At 36.0% G+C, this 22,231-nt stretch overlaps 1 protein-coding gene and 1 pseudogene across 16 annotated transcripts in view; both read right to left on the reverse strand.

Moving 5' to 3' along the window:
• Positions 1-22,231, reverse strand: part of SUSD1 (sushi domain containing 1) — a 396,750-nt gene that overhangs the window by 251,276 nt on the left and 123,243 nt on the right. The gene's annotated exons all lie outside the window — the stretch shown is intronic.
• On the reverse strand, positions 5,613-6,939 carry LOC141502689 (rRNA-processing protein FCF1 homolog pseudogene; annotated as a pseudogene).

The raw sequence follows: 22,231 nt of genomic DNA on the forward strand, positions 1-22,231 counted from the left end.
ACTGTAACATTTATAGAGTAGTCATTTTCAGTGTGAGGAATTAGGATTAAGGGAAAGAGATATATAAGAGATATTTTTATAAAGTATTCATTAGATTTTTGTATTTTTAAATTTTTTTGGTTTTGTTTTGTTTTTCTTCTTCTGGAGGGGGTTAGCATTGTCCATAGCCAGTCTAATATGGTTGTCCTAGTTCTCTGAATGGCTAAGAGGAGCTACTTCCATCAAGGTTGACCATCTCACAATATCTTTGTTAATGTGTACATTTTTCTCTTGGTTCTGCTCTTTTTGCTCAACATCAGGTCTTTTAATTCTCACCATGCTTCTCTAGATTCTGACCATTTATGGTTTCTTATTGAATAAAAATATTCCATAGTATTCGTGTAGCATAACTTGTTCAGTCATTTCCCTTTGCCACTACAAAAAAGAGCTGCTATGAATATTTTGGGACGTGTAGGACATTTCCCATTTTTTTACGATTTCCTCTAGATATAAGCCTAGAATTGAAATTGCTGAATCAAAGGGAACAAACAGTTTCATTTCTCTTTGGGCATAGCTTCATATTGCTCTCCAAAATGGTTGAATCATTTCACAACTCCACTAGCAATGCATTAAAGTCCCAATCCTTCCACAACCTCTCCAACATCTATTTTTTTCTCTTTTTCTCATCTTAGCCAATCTGATAAGTGTGAGATGATACCTTAGAGTCATTATAATTTTGCAATTTTCTAATCAATAATGATTTGGAGCATTTTTTATATGATTGTATATAGATTTAATTTCTTCATTTGAAAACTGTCTATTCATATCTTTTGACCATTTATCAATTGGGGAATGACTTGTAACCTTATAAATTTAATGCAATTTCTTTATATATTTTAAAAATGAGACCTTTATCAGAACTCCTATTTGTGAAGATTGTTTCCCAACTTTCTGTTTTCCTTTTGATTTTGGCAGCATTGATTTTATTAGTGCAAAAACTTTAATTTAATATAGTCAAAATCATTCATTTTGTAGTTTATAATGTGCTCTAGTTCTTGTTTGGTCATAAATTTTCCCCCTTTCCATAGATCTGATAGATGAGAAATTCTTGATCTATTAATTTATCTATGGTGTAACCCTTCATATATAAATCCTGTACCCATTTTAACCTAAAAACTGATGGAACCACCACTCCATCACTCTATTTCTTAACCAGTTTTGATGACTGCTATTTTATAGTATAGTTTTAGATCTGGGCAAGCTCAGCCACCTTCCTTTACATTATTTTTTTTTCAGTCAGTTCCCTTGCTCCAAATGAATTTTCTTTTTTTTTAAACTTTTTTTACTGAAATTTTATTTTATTTTTCCAATACATACAATGATAGTTTTCCAACATTCGTTCATTTGCAAATGAGTTTCCCATTTTTCTATCACCTTCCCTTCCCCTGGCACTGAACAATCTTATATAGGTTACACATGTACAATTAGATTTAACATTTTTTTCACATCAATCATGTTATAAAAGTGAAATTAGAAGGAAAAAACCCTTGAGGAAAAAAAATGAAATTTTAGATAACAAATTCCATAGTAGGTCTCTCAGAATTGTCCCTTGATCACTGAACCACTGAGAAAAGCCGCATTCAGCAGAACCGATCCATCTCACAATGTTGCTGTTAATGTGTACAAATTTTCCTAGTTCAGAATCAGTTCATGCAAGTCCCTTCAGGCTTTTCTAAAGTTAGGGTGCTTATGATTTCTTATGGAATAGTACTCCATAACATTCATACACCCTAGCCTGTTCAACCATTCGCCAATTTCCAATTCTTTGCCACTAAACAAAAGAGCTGCCATAAATATTTTTGTATTTTTGTGATCTCTCTGGAATATAAATCAAGCAGTGGCATCGCTGGATCAAAGGGCATGCTCAATTCCATTGCCCCCTGGGCACAGTTCCAAACTGCTCTCCAGAAAGGCTGGGTCAGGTCACAACTCTACCAACAGCACACTAGTGTCCCAGTTCTCCCACATCCCCTTCTGTCATCTGAACCAATATGACAGGTGTGAGGTGGCACCTCAGGGCTGTATCAACTTGCATCTCTCCAACCAATACCGACTTGGAGCACCCCTTCATATGACAATAGCATTAATTTCTTTATCCAAAAACTGCCCGTTCACATCCCTTGATCACCCATCAATTGGAGAATGACCTGTATTCCAACAAACCTGACTCAGTTCGCTACACATTCCAGAACTGAGTCCCCCATCACAAACACCAGCCGTGAAAATTGTTTCCCAGCCCCCTTCCTTCTAACCTCAGTTGCATTGGTTGTTTGTGCAAACCCTTTAAATTTAACATAGTCACAATCATATATTTTGCAGAAAGTTGAGAAACAATCCTCACAACCAGGAGTTCTGATAAAGGTCTCACCTCCAAAACATATAGAGAACTGCATCAAATTTACAAGGTTCAAGTCATTCCCCAATTGATAAACAACCAAAGGACATGAACAGACAGCCTTCAAATGAGGACATCAAAGTTAAATATAATAATATGAAAAAAGTGCTCCAAATCGTCACTGATCAGAGAAATGCAAACCAAAACAACAATGAGGTAACACCTCATTGGTAAAGATGAGAAAAAAAGGAAAATGGTCAAAGTTAGAGAGGTTGTGGGAGGACTGGGACACCAATGTATTGCTGTGATATAGCTGTGAACAGATCCAACCACCCTAGAGAGCAATATGAAACCACGCACAAAGAGCAACAAAATCGTTCATCCCATCGACCCAGCAATTCCAATTCTAGGCCCATATTCAGAAGAAATCATTAAAAATAGGAAAAGTTCCACATGTTCCAAAATATTCATAGCAGCTGCCCCTGTAGTGGCAAAGAACTGGAAATTAAGGGCATGCACATCAGTTGGGGAAATGGTTAAACAAGTCATGGTAGAAGAATACCATGGAATACCATTGTTCTGCAAGAAACCATAAATGGTTGGATTCTAGAGAAGCATGCAATGAGCTACAGGATCTAATGCTGAACTAAAGAAGTAGAACCAAAACAATGTACATATGAACATTGTGAGATGATCAACCCTGATAGAAGCAGCTCCTCCCGGCAGTTCAGAGCTAGGACAACCATTAGACCAGCTATGGAAAATGTTATCCCAATCCAGAGGAAGAAAGACAAAGCAAACAAAACAAAAAACTAACCCTTCAGAATATGAACACTTTATAATTATCCTTGGTGGAGACGAAAGATACAAAATAAGAATTGAATCATACTCTTGCTAGTTTGCCATTTACCTCATTCCATCCACCTCAGTTTGGGGTACTTCCCATCTTTGATTCTCCTTTTGCTCAATATAGCTTTAAAAAATTGGAATAAGCCTTTTTAAACTTGTCTTTTATATTTCAGGCCAGTCAGCACTCATTCTGTGTTTTATTGCTCCTGATCCTATTATTCTAGCACTGTCATTTTTGTATTCATTTTGTTTTCACTTCCATATCTTAGACACAGTTTTTTTTTTAAATCTAAGAGTACAGGGCAACTAGGTAGCACAGTGGATAGAGCACCAGCCCTGGAGTCAGGTGGACCCGAGCTCAAATGCGGTCTGGGACACTCAATAACTACCCAGCTGTGTGACCCCGGGCAAGCCACCCAACCCCATTGTCCTGCAAAAACTAAAAAAAAAAAATCACTTACACAAGCATCCTCAGACAACTCTCTTTTTCTTCTCACTGTGACTGTTTCTCATTTGTGCTTCTGAGATGTCACTCTTGGGAGCTTTCTAGTCCGTTTTCCCCACCCCACCCCACCCCACCCCCACCGGACTCTGACTTTGCTAAAGAAATTTTTAGATCATGGGACCCTATTTTCTTTGAATTCCATGCAAACAAAATCTTGAACCTGTTAAATTTAACCCTCTTTTATCACATAGTCTAACATGGAACAATCAAGCCCCTTAACTGCCCCACTCTCATGCCTTCAATCTCCTCTTCACTATTAACTTATTCTCATTTGCCTCCAGATACATTTTGAAACCCCACTATTATAAAACCCTTTTGTGACCCATTAACTATGTTTCCATTTTTGTCTCTTTTCTTTGATTTCTAAACTTTAGGGAAAAAGTCATATATGACAAATAACCTTCACTGATCTTAAAGGCACGAACTCACTTTATTTAACACTTCTATTTTTTCCCAGTACCCAGGCATAGGGCTCAGTACATAAGAATACCTAATTTGGGGGGGAATGAAAAAAAAATAAGGTGGTTGAAATGGGAAAGAACAAAATGATCAACATTTACTTCAAAGTGAATTAAAAATTTATTTTCATCCTTGAATCAAGACATCTCACTGATTATACTTCCCAAAGGAATTTGGGAGACTGAAGCTCTGTACCAACTCTGCTCCCTTACGCCGAGCCCACCAAACTATAGGAATGTACTTCCCTTCTTTCTTTTGATATAGTCTATTATGGGAGCTCACAAGGTGTTTGAATTTGTAGACATGTTAGTTTAACTGAACTTTTTTTTCTTTCTCTCATTTTTTAAGGTTTTAGCAGGGGAATGGGGTTAAGTGGCCTGCCCAAGGCCACACAGCCAGGCAATCACCAAGTGTCTGAGGTCTGATCTGAAATCAGGTACCCCTGACCCCAGGGCTTGGTGCCCCATCCACTGCGCCACCCAGTCGCCCCTTTTCTCTCTTTTTTGACTCATCTGAGTGGAGGAGTAATTATTAAGAAAGGAAGGCAATGTAAGAAAAGGTATGAATAACGTTTTTCAAAAGGTCCCTTAGAGGAGAAAGTTAAGACATTTTCCCAGAATGCTGACATCAATATGCATAATTATCAAGGAAGTATTTCTTCATACTTTTTTCCTCTTCTTCTTCAGTCTTTGCAAGGCACTGGGGCCAAATGACTTGTCTGAGGTCACACAGCTAAGTAAATATTAAAGTGTCTGAGGCCAAACCTGAACTCAGGTCCTCCTGACTCCAGAGTTGATGTACCACCCAGCTGCCACTCATCCTTCTAATACAAATTAGAAATTATTACTTAGATGTTTGAAATATATATATTCTAAGACATTTGGCACCACATTCTTCAAAGAAAAATTTCTTTTATCTAGTGACAGCTTCAATACTTTTTCTCATTTATATGTTAATTCCCAATACAAAATATTATACATAGTAATAGAGGGAAGGGAAGAAAGCACATGGAAGAAGAACCAGCTTAAAGCAGTGAAGAAGAACAAGACAATTAAGAATAACTCAGGGGGTGGCTAGGTGATGCAGTGGATACAGCACTGGCCCTGAGTTCAATTCCAGCCCCAGACACCCAATAATTACCTAGTCTTGGGTAAGCCACTCAACCCCACTGCCCCGCAAAAGCCAAAAAAAAAAACCCCAACAACAAAAAAAAACTCATTCTACAAAAACATCTGAACAAAATTAAATTCTGTATAAATTAAATGAATTTTTCATTAAGATAAAATAATCATTTTGGAATAGGATAAAAAATAAGAGTCTGTAACCCCCTTTTACCTAGTATGACAAGAGAGGGACTAGAATGTTGTTTCTTTAACAGTATGGGTATTTCATAGGCTGGCATCACAGAAGTTCAGTCTCTTGATGTTACAATCGAGGAGCTCCATAATCATCTGGCATTCTCTCGATGTTATACCTATGGTTAGAAATATACATGATGGGAACTCCAGGGATCTTCCGGATTCTTTGCTTAAGATCTCGATCTACTATAGCCACTATGTAACACTTGTGCTGAGTGACCCTCTGGACTAAGCAATCATCTGCATATGTTCCTTTGTGTGAGCATGGCAATCGTTCAAATCTTGGGTCCTTAGCAATCCTCAGAGCTACTCAATATTTCTGCCCCAGTTTTTCAATTTCAGCCATCACACAGTCAGTTATGCAGGGAATGCATTTGGCATACAGACAATCCATCATTGATTGCACTAAGTCCAACTTGGCTTTGATGGAGAAGTTGATAAAGTTGGTATCAACTAAAATGTAGTAAGGGGGTCCCAATTGTGTGTTATATTGAAAAAATAAGTAGGATGGGTGCTGGGGAACTTCTCTTTCTTTGAGAGCACTGGGATCTTTCTTCTCTTTCTTTTTTGGTTTTAACCGATCTTTTTCTTTTAATCTCTCGTCTCATAAACTAAGCATATGCATAATTTAGTAACTCTGAAGACATGGTTTCAAGTGATTTTTCCAGAAGGGCTGGACAATTTCACAGCTCCAACTAACAGTGCACCAGTGTGCTTGTTTTCCTGAAATATCTCTAACGGCTCTTTTTTTTTGTGGTAGAATTTAAGAGTAATTTTAATTTGCATTTCATTCATTATTAGTTATTTGAAGCATTCTTTAAAGATTCCTTCTCCTGGAAAATGTTTTTTCATATTTTTTGATCATTTATCAGTTGGGGAATGGTTCTTTTTCTTATAAATTTTAATTAGATCCTTACATGTCTTGAAAATGAGACCATTATCAGAGAAATTTGCTGCAAAGATTTTTCCCCCACATAAATAGTGACCTTATTTTAACTGCATTGGTTGGTTTGTGCAAAAGTTTTTTAAAATTTTATATCATCAACATTATCCATTTTATTTACTGTGATCCTCTCACCTGTTTGGTCATGAATCTTTTCATATCCACATGTTTTAGCAAAACTTTATTAAATCCCTTACAACCCATATTGAAGGCAGCTGGGTTGCATAATAGATGGAGCACTGGACCTGGAGTTAGGAGGGCCTGAGTTCAAATACCGCCTCAGACACTTAATAATTGCCTAGCTGTGGGGCCTTGGGCAAGTCACTTAACCCTATTGCCTTCAATAAATAAAATTTCTAAAAAATCAGCTACTATGACCTACATTGAGATACTCCTCTCCCAATTTCACCCATGCACACACATGCAGAACCTATATGTCAATCTCCTTGCAGAGTAAGCAAGGGAATTTTGTTACTATTGTATTAGATTTGATACATATTTTTAAAAATCTATAAATTATAAAAGTTCATAGTTTTATGTAAAATATATTCTGTTCTTCGTATATTGAACATTTGGATAATAGAATCTTTGTCATTTGTCAAATTCACATAGTTCAATATATATATATGTATATATATATACATATATGTATGTATATATATGCTATCCTATACAGAACAATTATTTATTTTTTCCAACTGAGTCTTCGCAGTGATACAGTGAATAGAGCACTGGGCCTAGAATCAGAAAGACAAGAGTTCAAATCCCATCTCAGATGCTTACTAGTTGTGTGACCCTGAGCAAGTAAGTTAATCTGTCTGCCTCAGTTTTCTCAAATGCAATGTGATAAAAGCAGTGACTGATAGGATCATCATGAGGATAAAATAAAATAAAATGATATTCGTAAAGCACCTAGTGTAGTTCCTGACACACAAAAAAGCATTTAAGAAATTCCTACTTCCTTCCTTCCAACACAGAAATTACCTAAGATACAAAGCACATGAATGTGGAGAAATCATTCCACCAATGACATAGTCTTATTTCAGTCCCCAGACTTGAATCCTGTGTATCATTTGAACAAATATATAAAAAAACAAAATACAGCAATACATCAAATGGTCCACTAAGGTAAAAAAGCCCTTTATGGGAAAGCTAGTCTGTTCACCTCAGACCTCTGCTGTCTGAGCAGTTCATAAGAACTAGATTTCCTGCTTAACCAGTATATGACTTTTCTCAGGACTTAGCTCTAAAATGATCCTCCTCAAAGTGCGATTCTGAAGAAATCACCTCCCTCTGGGCAGCTGGTATTTGGTTCAGGATCCTGGGATCCACCAGGTTACTGCCCTTGGCTGGCAATGGCCATTTCTCAAGATAACAGGTGAATGACCTGAACTCAAGTAATGAGGCAGACTCAAGGGCCAGTCCTAGTTCCACCTCAGAAAGCAAGTTGACTGCCATTGCTATCTTCTTCTCAAGCAAGTTGTTGGGGAGATGTGAAAGAAATTCCCTCCCCTTTTTTCAAAAAAGTCCAAAGTTTGAAGAAAAAGCTATTCAAGTGATCCAGAGAGATGATCCAAAATAACTGGGGCCATTTCTCCTTGATCTTCTCACAGACCAGAGAATGGGCAGCAATTCTTGATTCTCATCTTTGTTACACTCTCTCTAATCACCAATTAGGAGTTTCTATGTCATTGAAGCATTTGTCTCTCCACACAGAGACAAAAAGCATATTCAATTCTATGGCAAAGGTCCACACCCAGGGGACTCAATTATGAGTCTCGGTCATCTCCCAATTTTATCCTTCAGAGATCTGTCTCTACCTAATCCTATGGATCTTTCCCAATGCCTGGGACATAATTTTTCTTCATCTCCATTTTCTGAAGGAACAGAAATATTTCAAGACCCAGCTCAAGGATCACTTCTTTCAGAAAGTCTTCTTTGACTTCCAGAGATCAAATTTTCTTTTAATTTTCTTCCAGTACTTTTTCTGGGTTCTCTAGTGCTTTGCCTAGATCACTCCTTTACCCTTATTTCCTTCTGGTAAAAGTAACTGATTTGAATTCAGAAAAAAAAGTTCAAATATTCCCCATATACTTAACTTGTTGGGGGACCCTTAACAAATGACTTACCCTCTTTTAGGTCACAGTTTCTTTATCTGTAGAATTGAAATAATAAAAGTATCTACCTCACAGATTTGTTTTAGAGATTCAGAGAGATAACATATATAATGAACTTTGTAAAACTTAGAGTGTGTTTATATAAATATATATATATATTAGGTATTATTGATATTGTCATTAACTTATAACCTAAATATTTGCGCGTGTGCGCGCAAACACACACACACACACACACACACACATAGTGTGTGTATATATATATATATATATATATATATACTAGGTATTATTGATATTGTCATTAACTTATAACAGAAATATTTGTACATAAACATAACCCAACCCTACATTCAAGTATAAGTTCCAAAAAGGTGGCCCTGTATGTTTTTCTTGTAGTCCAGCTCACAGGGAAGTACCAGACATATAACAGGTATATAAGAAATGGTCTCTGCAAGGTCTCTGGTCTGGGCTCTGGATTTACCCTTTGTAAGGATCTCTTTTGTCTACATGTCTGCCATTGTATCAGCAGAAGCATAAACTAGATCCAAAGTCCTTAAGTTGCCATCTCCAGCTGCCATCCTTCCCCAAAAGGAACCCAAGAGGAATTCTGGTTTTCTAGGCTGAGGAGAATGACCTTCAAGGGGGTAAATTTTGTGGTGCATTTCCCTTCTGAAGACTTCATCTCTAACCCTCAAAAGGAGCTTGTAGCCTGCGTCAGATGGAGGACACCATATGTGTCGCAGCTGGCAAACACACTGAATCCCCAAGTAGCAAAGTGCTTCCTAGAAGGCAGGCAACGCCCCTTGCATGGCCACAGAAGTGTTTATTGTTGGATACAGACACTCCTGTCTGAAACATCTGCTCTTCCTGAGATCACTATATTATTACAGGGTCATCATTAGCAGTTGCAAGGACTAGGTTGCACGCCAGTGCTTCCATTCAGTTTTATGGCATGGTGCTAAAAATATATTCCTGGCTGGCAAATAGCACAGAAATTAGAAATCCTAATGAAGTCTGAAGGAAAGATGGGGCAGATGACAAGAAAGTTTGGGGGAATGCAGAAACTGACTTCAAAAAGCAGAATCAGTCACTGAAGTAGAAAATAAATGATTGATATAGCATAATAATTTTGTTCTTCAAGCATATAAAATTGTTATCTCTGCAAGCAATTAAATTGAGAAACTTTTATTCTGTCAAAGAGGCATGGAAAATGAATTAATGATTCATGGAACTGTGAACTGACCCAAGTATTCTGGAGAGCAACCTGGAATTATGCCCAAAGAGCTATAAATTAGGCATACCCTTTGACCCAGCGATATCACTATTAAGTCTATTTTCAAGGGTAATCAGGGAATAAATCTATATAATTATATATAAAGTTTCATATATATATGTATATATATAATCTATAAAATATTTATAGCAATTCACTTTGTGGTGGCAAAAAACTGGAAACTGAGGGGATGCCCATCAATTGAGAAATGACTAAATAAGTTGTGGCATAAGATGGTGATGAAATACCTCTGTTCTATGAGAAATGATGTACTGGTTCATTTTAGAAAAACATGGAATGTTTTATTACATAAGCAAAAGTGGAGTGAGCAGAACCAAAAAAACATGCACATAGTTATAGCAATACTGTTCAAAAAATAATTGTGAATAACCAAGATATTCTGAGTATTATAAATACTCAATTAACTATAAAAGAGCTATGAAAGAAGATTCTATCCACCTCCAGAAAAAGAACTGATGAATAGAAGTATGCATTGTATGGTTTTATATAAATACATTTAAATATATAAATTTGTATCAAATAGTGGTCTTCTCTAGTGAAGGATGGGGGAGACACTTTTCATAACAAACTGAAACAAAAATAAATTATTTAAAGAAAATTAATGAAAGAATGAACATTCATTAGGTGTTAATACAAATATAAATTTGAGAGAGGCCCTGCCTTATAAGAGTTTACATTCTAACAAGAAAATACAATACATGTAAGAAAAATAAGGACCATGGAAACTTATTTAGGAGTCACAGTAATGGTAAATAGAGCCAAAGAGCTGTCAACTGTCACATCCCTCTCAGTGACAATGGCAGCATTCATTCATTGATTATTTTCAAAGGAAAATAAAAGGTGGGAAGAGCTAGAGCTATTGGGAGAGAAAATAGATGTGCCAGGTAAGAGGACAGATGGCAGGAAGTAGGCATTAGGTAGGTTTTGGTTTCCTACAGGCTGGAATGAAATGTAGAGTCGAGATATGGATTTTGATCCTGAATCACCTATTAACTAGTTTCTTAGGTTAGAATTAGAAAGAACATTTAGAGATAAAGTATTCCAAACCCCTCATTTCAGAGCTGAGGAAACTGATACCCAGATAAGGAAAGAGATGTAAATAAGGTCACATGGCTGGTTAAGTGATCTAAGGTCCAGCTACACCACTCTTTGGGCTTCAACTTTTTAAGAAACAATGCCTAAATGATCTTCAATATTACAACTCTGATATCTAACATTAGAAGTCAAATGAAAATGCCAATTAATAAAATAACCTATTTTCTTTTCATACACAGAAATATATAAAAGTATTGGAGTTTTTTTAGGGGACATAACTTCAGCATTGTAGTTTCCATTTTAAATCTACATTTTAAGCAATACAGGTAAAAGAAAATATGGACTGAAGCACATTTTTATTATTAGTTCTATGGAAATTATGTATCCCTGGAAATCTAAATTGAGTGGGATGAAAACTTTGATGAGGTTAAATGTGATAGCTTTTCTCTAAGATATCCCACAATTATAATGAAAAACTAGTTCTTTCTAACTGGTTCTTTCAAACCTATTTGTTTTTCAGGTCACAAGATTCTCTCTATTGGAAGCTTAAGGAGCAAATTATCTGAGTAGATTATCAATCCAAGACTGCGTTCAATTGGGATCAAAGGAAAAGTGCCTCAATGGAAGCACCCTAAAACCAAATGCCTACTCAGTGAGAGAAGGAAAGGGAATGTGTATGCCAAGCATTTTACAAAATATTATTATTTGATCTTCACAACACCAGGGAGAAGGAGTTGCTTTTATTATACCCATTTCCTTGTTGAGGAAACTGAGTCAGAGTATAAAAGTGACTTGTTAAGGGTGATACATTTACTAAGTGCTTAGAGTCAGATGTGTACTCACATCTTCCTGACTTCAGGAACAATCTACATCCTATGTACTACCCAAGCTCTTGGTTCAAGGGAGATAGGAAGATCTTCTCTAAACAACTTAATTTGGATCAGTGTGATCATAGTGTATAGATAGTGTCTAAATCCTGCTTCCTAGACTTACTGTGTGACCCTCAACAAGTCACTTAACCTCTGGACCTCTTTGGGTTTTTTTTTATTTTTATTTAAGGGCCCTGGGTTAAGTGACTTGCCCAAGGTCACACAGCTAGGCAATTATTAAGTGTCTGAGGCTGAATTTGAACTTAGTCCTCCTGACTCCAGGACTGGTGCTCCCAGGACTTCAGTTTCTTAAAGTGCTTTCTAAGATCCCTAAAGCTCTATGATTTATGAAGGAAGTCAATATGATCTATGATTATATGACTGAGTTGTGGGTAGGGATGTCATGAGATTTTGAAGCAAGGCACCATTTCTCCTCTTTTGCAGACTAATTTCAATTCACAGAATAGTTGAATGGAAAGAGCATTGACTGGAGCTTGAGGATGGAGAACCTGGGTTCAAATCTTCCTGCTGATATTTATTAACCTAGACAAGTCACAATCTCCCTGGGCCTTAATTTTCTCATCTGTAAAATGAAGGAGTTGGACCAGCTCCAGCTAGATCTACTTTGTTCTAATAAACAAGTAACACATTTTTCCTCTGCTTTCTTTTACATTTCTGATTCTTCCTCTTTGAAAGCAGGGGGCACCAAGGAAGAAGCTACAGAAACCCTCCTTACTTAGGCTCTATAGACCCAAAACATTCATATTGCTGGGTATGTTCCCATTAGTCTTAGAATGCCTCTTTCCCTCAAAGGATTACGATCTGACTGTGGATCCACAACTACTATTTCTCAAGCTGGGAGAAGTCATTAAGCTTCTACATCTAGAATAAAATTTATTCCTTTCCTACTTGGAAATTTTGATAGTTACAGGGTTTTTTAAAAAATTTTGTATTTATGAAAACTGAGTCTCTACCAACACAAACTAATTTTTTTACTCTTCCACATACCCCAACACACATTCCCTGACCTTTGACTGTCAATGAGTTATCTACTACTTATTATGTGCCTAATAAGTGCCAGAAGTTGTTTTAATTGCTGGAGACACAAAGACAACAAAAAGCCAGCCTGCTCTAGTTTACAGTACATGGTACATAAGTACTTAATGAATTCTTTTTATTTATCCATTTATTAAAGGGCAAAATGTATTTGCATTCTTCTCAGAGTGAGGAAAGATAAAATATGAACTCAGATGAGAAAGACATCACGGTTTAGTGGAATGAGTCAGGATCTGAATTCAAAATCCTACCTAGGATTTCGAAGGTTCCTCTTATTCAAAATCTAGAGTATATACTACAGTATGAATAGTACGGAGACCACTGAAAAGGGCATTGGCAATCCAATCGGTCTTCGTGAAGAAGGTACAATTTTCTTTTGCTGTTCAGTAGTTCAGTTATGTCCTATTCTTCATGACCCCACTTAGAGTTTTCTTGGCAATGATACTGGAATGGCTTGCCATTTCCTTCTCTCATTTTACAGATGAAGGAAACTGAGGCAACAGGATTAAGTGAATTTTCCAGGTCAGATTTGAACTTATGAAGATGAATCTTCCTGACTTCAGGCCTGAGACTCTATCCACTGTGCCACATTGGTGATATGTTAATCATACCTTAAGCCCAAAAGGAAGAAAAGATGGATAGGTGAAGATAAGGAGGGACTTCCCTCCAGGTTTACTCAAATGAATAGAAATGAGAGCTGGATCACAGAGAACAGGAAACAGTTAGCAATATAGTTTGTCTAGAACATAAGAATTTATGAAGTGTGGTTAGAAAGAAAGATGAGAGCCAGTTGTGAAAGACCTTAATCCTAGGAATATTTGTATGTCTCTTTATGTATATATCCTCTCTCCTCAACTAGATAAATGAGCTCTTTAAGAGCAGGAGGCAATTTTTATATTTCTTTGTATTTACATAGGATGCTTCAATATTTCCATTGATCAGGTCTCATTGGTGTGGGAATTCTCTCCACCAGTATAGCTTACAACTTATTCATGTTGATTCATCCTGAAAGATTTTTGTTTATATCTTTTTGTAAGTATTCCATAAATTCATTCATCCAACACACATACATTTTTAAAATGTCTTAACTGGACAACAATAATTAATTCCTGCCCTCAAGGAGCTTACATTCTCCTGGAATGATTTTGTGATTCCTTGAGGACCATCTGGATTCTTTTGAAGGTAAACAACCTATACACAGATAAGCAAATGAAAAATATTTTAAGCATCATTTCTCAAGCTTAAATGCTTGCTCAGATACCCATCTAACACAGCAAAGGCCTTCCTCTTGTTCTTGTAATACTCCATGGGTACTAGTGCAGCATTGGAGCTGCCTATTCCTTATTCCATAGTTTCACCATATACCAGACCCATCTCCTTTTGTAGTCAGATATGTCTCCTTTTGGACTTCATGATGTAGTGTCATTGTTATTCCTCATACAAGATATTTCTTCTCCTCACTGAGCATTTTCGTTGTCTATTACCTTTGCGTAGAATTTTTGCTCCCCTCACCTTTGTATCCTGTCTTCTCTGTCTTCCTTTAAGTCTCAGCTAAAATCCCACCTTCTAAAAGAATCCCGCTCCCTTTAAAACTAATGCCTTTCCTCTGTAACTATCTCCAATTTATCTTGCAGCTAGCTTGTTCATACATAATTTTTTGCATGTTGTTCCTACTCCCCACCCATGAATTGTGATCTCCTTGAGAATAAGGACTATTTTTGTTTCTTTATAGCTCCAGTATTTAGCACATGTATAAGCTGGCATATATAAATTGATTAATAAATGTATATCTTATTTAGATTAATATACATCATCTTAATTCCTGAATATATTCCTTCCTTCTGCCTTGCCCAGTAAGCCATCTTCTGTGACAAAGATAAAAAGAAAAGAAAAAAAAACACATTGATTATTGTCAGGATATATAAAACTTAAAACACTCCTCTATAAAAAAAAAGGACAGGGAAATACATTTTATTAACTCTTCACTGAGGTCCAACTTGGTCAATTAATAATATCTCTTTTTGTTTGTTTGTTTTGCAAGGCAATGGGGTTAAGTGACTTGTCAAAGGTCATATAGCTAGGAAAATATTAAACATCTGAGACCAAATTTGAACTCAGGTCCTCCTGACTCCAGAATTTGATCTACTGCACCATCTCACAACATCTCTTATGGAATGTTTTATATACATTATAATTGTAAAATGCTAAAGTACAGTCATACCCATTAATGAGTCTTTTCATTGTTTTCTGGGTTACCTGAAAATTAAATTCTGATGAGATTTTGATGTTTCCTTGATATACAGAGGCTTTGGTAGTTACTGTTAATAAATATTTAGTAATTAATTGAATGACATTCACTTACTAGCAAACTATAAACCTCTCAAACCCAATCCACTGTGAGTTAAATTAAAACCAGGAACTATTGCCTGGAACAAAGCTTTATACCAGAAGGTCCTATATAATAAAGTCATTCATATATCATATGGAAATTCTTAGCTTTTAAACAGATGAGATCTTCAGGGTAGTGATGTCAGTATGAGTTGACATAGTTATATAAAGTCCTCACACAATATAGCATTCTTTTCTGGTCTCTACATTTCTAATCTCATACAACAGAATTGGAGAATGGAGAAGGGAATAGTGAAAATGACTGAGGAGGAGTGATTGCTTTATGAATTCTGAGTTTGAAATCTTAGGACTATAGTCTAGAAAGATGAGCCAAGGGAATCAGATTGAAATCCACATAATCACAATGGGTAGAGAAAGGTTGCTGACTTTGTTAAACAAACTGGAGAATAAATGGAGACACTTATGAACTTGAGACAGACAAATTTAAAATAAAGGAGAAGAATTTTCATTTTACACAATGAATATGCAATTAACTGGTAATCTCTTTGAAGATAAGATACAACCAAAAATATTCATGACAAGAGTTTCAAAAAGTGGTTTAAATCTTTATACATATGACTGAACAGCCCTTAAATCTTCCACAGAGACCTAAGGATGGTCCTAGATTCTTGAGCTAGTGGAACAAGGCCTGTCAAAAGATTTCAAGTCCAGGCCTGGTAAAATTGTTGGTTGATTGTTCATTTCAAAACCAACTCAAGTTAAGCGTCACTCCTCAAAGCAGTAAGTAGATCATCAGCTATTTGGTGGGGGGGGATTACAGTTTTTTTTCCTAGAATTTCATTAACTCATCTCCATTGGGCAAATAGTGGGCACCATCTTTGTTGGTGGAATCTGGGCCAAAAATCCTTGAAATGCTGATGTCAGAGTTATGATAAAAACTTCATACTAAACTTTTTGAGATGAAGAAGGACAGCCATACTCTCTACAAGCATTTCAAGCTATATATCCCTTGCTGTACCTCTCTCTGTCCGAGGTAGAGGAATATGCTGCATATTTTGATTATATTCTACTGGAGATCACTTTCATGTATGGGTTAGACTAGATGGACATTGAGCTTCATTAATATCCAACTCTCAAATTCTGTGGTTCTGCTTCTGACCAAATGAAACAGTTTTTCTGTTCTTATGAATACTATGGAGCACTATGGGTAACAACAAACATGACTTTCATGGACAAATATGATAATAACATTTGATTTATATTATCCTCCCCTATGGTCTTAGAGGTTCTTTTATCCAATCACAGGAAGAGAAAATCAGATCCACCACAAAGGTAGGGCAACTGGAGATCACCTCTGGAGAAACAAAATTTCAAGGGATCTGACCCTCTAAAAAGAGTAGTACCTGTCAATTCTTTCTGGATCTTGGAAATCAGCTTAGTAACCAGTAAGAATAACAAGTTTAAATATTAAACTCATTGTTCAGTCCTACCTGATACTTTATGACCCCATGAACCATATTACATTAATATTATCAGTGGGGCATTCTTGGCAAAGATACTAGAATGATTTATTTCCTTCTCCAGTGGATTAAGGCAAACCAAGTAAGTGATTTGCCAATGTCTGACTTTGGATTTGAGCTCAGATTTTCCTGAGTTCATCAGGCTCAGAGCTCAATCCATTGAACCACCTAGCTGCATCTATATATGACACTACCAGGTAGGATTCATTTTTCCCTCCTGCTCCACAACCTCAGCAGTCATACCTCAGGTGAACTTCTATTTACTCTACCCAGCACACATTGTATCCTGGAACCATATAAGGTTCCCCTACCAAAACAAACAAAGAAAAAACTAATTGAATTCTTCTTTAAAGGTTTGTATCAGCTGAGTGAAGTAAGCAGAACAAGGAAAATAACATGAAAAATGAAGGCAACAAAGTAAATGAAAACAATGATGAAAACTTTCAAACTTTCAAACTAAATGCTGAATAATTTAATGACCAAGGTTAGCCCCACTTTAAGGGATGAGAAAATGCACTTCCCTTACTTATTTGCAGAAGTGTGGACTATGGGAGTGGAACACTGCTAATACTCTGTAACTTCTTTGCTAACCCCCCCTTTTTTGAGAGGCGGTTAGCTGGGTAAAATGGGGGAGAAAGGGATGAGACTATTTAGAATGTAAGTGATGTTAAAACAAAATAAATCAACTAAAATATTTTTAAATAGAGGAGAATATCCTTCAAGTGCTTAACCCAGGCACATTTTGTAAAGTTTGCTCCCAGACATCAAAAATATTAATTGTAGTTCTGAATCCCATTCCCTTCCATCTTTTCCAACAGATTATCTGTCTGTCTGTGTGTATGTGTGTCTCTCTCTTTGGGTGTCTTTCTCTCTTTTTTTTAATCTTTTCCTACTGCCTTACAAACATGCTCAAGGCTTTCTACTTTAAAAAAGTCATCGGATTCTACCATCCCTGACAGCTCTGAATCTACATCTCTGTTCTACTCTTCCTGTATTTTCTCCTTAAGAAAGTCTCCTAGGTGCCTTCATTTCTTTTTCTGTCATTCTCTTCTAAATTCTCTGCAATCTGGTTTATGACCAAGGAAGAGAGATGGAGAACATCATTAAAAACAAACTAGAGGGGCGGCTAGGTGGCATAGTGGATAATGCACCGGCCTTGGAGTCAGGAGTACCTGGGTTCAAATCTGGCCTCAGACACTTAATAATTACCTAGCTGTGTGGCCTTGGGCAAGCCACTTAACCCCATTTTCCTTGCAAAAAAAAAAAAACCAAACTAGATAATTTTGATTTCATTAAATTAAAAAGCTTTTGCACAGATAAAACCACTGTAACCAAGATCAAAAGAAATGTGGTAAATTGGGAAACAATTTTTACAACTAGTATTTCTGACAAAGGACTCATTTCTAAAATATACAGAGAACGGAGTCAAATAAAAAAAAATACAAGCCATTCTCCAATTGACAGATGGTCAAAGGATATGCAAAGGCAATTTACAGATGAGGAAATTAAAGTTCAAAGTGATCCATAGTCATATGGATAAATCATTACTTATTAGAGAAATGCAAATTAAAGTATCTCTGAGATACCACTTCATACCTCTCAGACTGGCCAATTGACCAGAAAGGACAATGATCAATGTTGGAAGGGATGTGGGAAATCTAGGACACTAATACATTGTACCAACAGCTCCACCAGGAGCTGTGAACTCATCCAACCTTTCTGGAGAGCAATCTGGAATTATGCTCCAAGGGCAACAAAAATGTGCATACCCTTTGATCCAGCAATACCACTACTGGGTCTATACCCTGAAGAGATGATGAAAAAGGGTAAAAACATCACTTGTACAAAAATATTCATAGCAGCCCTGTTTGTGGTGGCAAAGAATTGGAAATCAAGTAAATGTCCTTCAATTGGGGAATGGCTTAGCAAACTGTGGTGTATGTATGTCATGGAACACTATTGTTCTATTAGAAACCAGGAGGGACGGGATTTCAGGGAAGCCAGGAGGGATTTGCATGAACTGATGCTGAGTGAGATGAGCAGAACCAGAAAAACACTGTATAACCTAACAGCAACATGGGGGTGATGATCAACCTTTATGGACTTGCTCATTCCATCAGTGCAACAATCAGAAACAATTTGGGGCTGTCTGCAATGGAGAATACCATCTGTATCCAGAGAAACAAATGTGGAGTTTGAACAAAGACCAAGGACTATTAACTTAAATTTAGGAAAAAAACCTGATATCTTATTGTCTGATCTTATTGTCTCTTATACTTTTTTGTTTCTTCCTTAAGGATATGATTTCTCTCTTATCACATTCAACCGAGATCAATATATACCATGGAAACAATATAAAACTAACAGACTGCCTTCTGTGGGGGGTAGGGGGAGGGAAGCAAGAATGGAGGGGAAATTGTAAAACTCAAAATTAATAAAACCTTTCTAAAGAAAAAAAATAAATTCTCTGCAATCTGGCTTTCGATCTTATCTGTCAACTGAAACTGCCCTAGTCAAAATTATCCCCAATGATCTCTTAATTACTTAATTGAATAGCCTTTTCTTATCTTCATCCTCCTTGACCTTTCTGTAGCACTCAACTATTGATCACACTCTCCTTTTCCATGGGCTTAGGAGCTCCTCTAACCTGGCTCTCCATTCAAACAACTGTTTATGTTCTGTCTCCTTTGTGTTTCTTCATCCATGTCATTCATGATCATTAACCTTTGGGTCCTTCTTCCTTTTCATTCTACACTATTTTACTCAGAGACCTCATCATTTGCCCTGGGATCAATGTTTAGCTCTTTGAAAATGATTTCCAGATTTATATATTTCTAGTGATCTGTGTAATGAATAATATAACTGTAAAACACTAAAAACTATCAAGTGCTAGAAATGTCATAATGATTATAAAAAGAACAAAAGAGTTGAAGTATTGTTCTAGAGAAATCAAATTCAGTCTTATACCCCTGAAAAATGCATTGCAATCAGAGAAATTCAGAGCAATGTGCTACCATAGACCCATTCTGCAGGTACCATTTAACCTCTGGTCTACACTAAACAAGCATGCTTATGAAATAAAATCAATAAAATCTAATTCCTAGTGAATTTGGAATCAGGGTAGGAGAAAGCAAATATGATAAAAAAAAAACTCATGTTTGGGTTTTTCCCCCTTTTGTTCTTTATTTCTGCAAAATATGCAGTTAAGTGTCTGTAACCACAGTCTAAGAAAAAAAATGCAAGCTCTCCTTATTAGAATGTTTTTTTATTTTCAATCAGGGAATTGGGAATAAAATTCTGCAGTGATAAATCCATTTTAGAAGACTATAAAAGATTCAGGGAGGTTCTCAGCTAAATTTATCTAACCTGAAGTCTTATTTCATTATTGAACTCCCAAAGAAGCAGCCTTCTCTTCTCTCTTCTTCTCCCTCCACCTAAAAGATAGGAAAGATAAAATATAGCAGGAAAGTTTAAAAAAAAAAGACAACTTGGGATTGAATACTCAAATGGACATGGAGGGAGTTCTCTCCAGTGATGAAGACTGAAATGGATTAATGCCTTTCCATTCTATATGACTCTCATGTATGTCTTCCCAAAAGTTCACTACACAAACCAAGAGGACAACACTGTATACAGTAAAAGTGGTATTGTAATGATGATCAACTACGACTGACCTTGTTTCAATTAACATACTGTCATCTTCAATCAAATGAGCATCTGAAGGACCTCACCATCTAGAGGCAATCTCCCAGTCCTAGACTCTACACTGGATCTCCTCCATCACAATAATGAATATTTTCAGGGAGCATACTTGTCCCTGTTTTAAAGCTTTATCTGATGTCTATCTTCAGAGCGTCATTAAATAATATTATTTCAGTTTATTTTTTTAAGTTTCACTGATATGATTTTTTTTAACATTACAAAAAGTTACAGTTATCTCAATTAGCAAGGTCTCTTATAACAAAGTAGGATTGTTAAGTCACCTCATCTGAAAGTTCATGTAACTCACATCTGACCACTCTATTATTTTTTATTTTATGTAATAAATCAGCATTTCTGTAACATAAATAAAAGATGATTGCAATTGAAACTGCAAATCTATGTACAACTTGTTCCTTTTACATATAAAACAATGTTATTGTGCAAATTTCTTTTTTTCTTCCTTTTCCTCATCCTAGAAATGACTATCATTAGTCAGACACATATACATACATACATATATATTCTATACATGCTTCTAGTCATTAGTTCTTTCTCTGGAGGCAGATAGCATTTTTCTTCATAGTTAATAATGGTCAAAATATAATTTTTTAAATGAACAAATCTATTTTTTTTCTTTTCCATCTCCCCCATTGGAAAAAGAAAAAGGAAAATACATTTCTTGTAACAAATATGCATAGTCAAAGAAAACAAAGTCCTTCTACAATGGCAATTCAAATATATATATGTGTGTGTGTGTGTGTGTGTGTGTGTATAAATGTATATATCTATGTCTTATCCTGTACCCTAAGTCTACATAACTAACACTTCTCTATAATATTAATAAAACCCAGAGGAAGAAATAGAAAGATGAAGCCCGTATAAAATAACTAGAGAATGTGTAAAATACTTGGGAGTCTACCTTCTAAAATACACACAAGAACTATATAAATGCAAGTACAAACAACCTTTATAGAAATAAGAACAGACCTAAATAATTCAAGCAGTATTAATTGTTCTTAAATGGGATCTGAAATATTAATGAAAATATTTGTTGTTGTCATTTGGTCATTTTTCAGTTGTGTCTGACTCTTCATGACCATGTTTGGGATTTTCTTGGAAAAAATGCTAGAATGTTTTGCTATTTTCTTCTCCATCTCCTTTTTTTTTACAGATGAGGAAACTGAGGCAATTCAGGGTTAAGTGACTTTCCTGAGGTCACCCTGCTATTCACTATCTGAGGCCAAATTCACCTTCTCTACTCCAGTCTCTAGCATTCTATACACTGTACACTACCTGAGAGTAACCTTTTATAAAAGAGATTAAAAATAGTACCTTTTTATCTATCAAATCAAATTGTTTTTGTCATCAACAAACAATAAGAACAATACATTTCATCCAGTCAACTGTAAGATACTAAATATGAGATTCATTGTTGAACTGTTGTTCACAAAAATTTACTTGTTCTCTACTGATGCCTCCTCATCAAGGATGTCCTCAGTTCATGCACAGAATAAAGAATTATATATACATATATATATATATATATATATATATATGCAAGTCAGCATATGCATCAATTCTGTCATTTTTTTAATCAATAATTTCCAAGAATTTTTTTTTTTACCTTTGGTATCTTCCCCTCTTTCAGAGCCCTTGTGAACTTGTTCTTCAATGCTTTCACAATCATTTCATTCCTAGAACAGTCTTCTCTAGTTATTTGTCATCAATCAGATTGCTTTCCCCATCTTTGTCGTATTTAGTGTCATTTCTACTTCCTATAAGCACCTCAGGGACTGTG

The sequence above is a fragment of the Macrotis lagotis genome, chromosome X (assembly GCF_037893015.1).
Source record: "Macrotis lagotis isolate mMagLag1 chromosome X, bilby.v1.9.chrom.fasta, whole genome shotgun sequence".
Classification (NCBI taxonomy): domain Eukaryota; kingdom Metazoa; phylum Chordata; class Mammalia; order Peramelemorphia; family Peramelidae; genus Macrotis; species Macrotis lagotis.